Here is a 741-nt window from a genome sequence, read left to right on the forward strand (position 1 = left end):
AATAAGCTATTTTATAAATATAAATCATAGGACAACTCAAAGCATATTAAAAATGAAAATAGAATATTAACGAGTTGTTACAATTTAGTTCTTTTGTAAAATTTATATATATGCATGAGACTTCAGAATATTATCGTTTCGTTATATTAATTTTTGTAATTTGGAATTAGACACTTTATTTTATTTGTTTTATTTCATTCTAAGCACAATATATCTTAAGTTATACATAATCTTCATAAAATATATTCACATATCTAAGATAACAACCACCTAAATGCAAATAAGAAATTAATCAAAATTTTAGTATATAGAATAAAAATATTACAGTTGAATTCATAGATGCAATCCAATTTACCCAAATGATAACTAAATCGACTAAAAAACAACAAAACCGATTAGATATAACATATATAAAATCATATGTATAATTAAAGTAATATAATATTATTAATATAACTGATGCATATAAATTATAAATTAATTTAAAATAAAAAGTAAGTAGCAACCAATTATTATAATATACTTACTTTAGAAATATTTATATTCGTGCATGAGCACGGGGAAATCACCTAGTTTTCTATTAATAGTTTATACCATGAGTTGCAGATTCTTATAGTTTTTGTACATTAACTTTGAATTCAAAATTATTGCTTTCAAAAAAAAAAATTTTTGAATTTGTTATAAGATAAACTTTGAAATGATCCTCCACTCCTTTACCAACTCAAGCACTATGATCATCTA

This window comes from Brassica oleracea, chromosome C1 (assembly GCF_000695525.1).
Source record: "Brassica oleracea var. oleracea cultivar TO1000 chromosome C1, BOL, whole genome shotgun sequence".
In the NCBI taxonomy this organism is placed as follows: Eukaryota; Viridiplantae; Streptophyta; class Magnoliopsida; order Brassicales; family Brassicaceae; genus Brassica; species Brassica oleracea.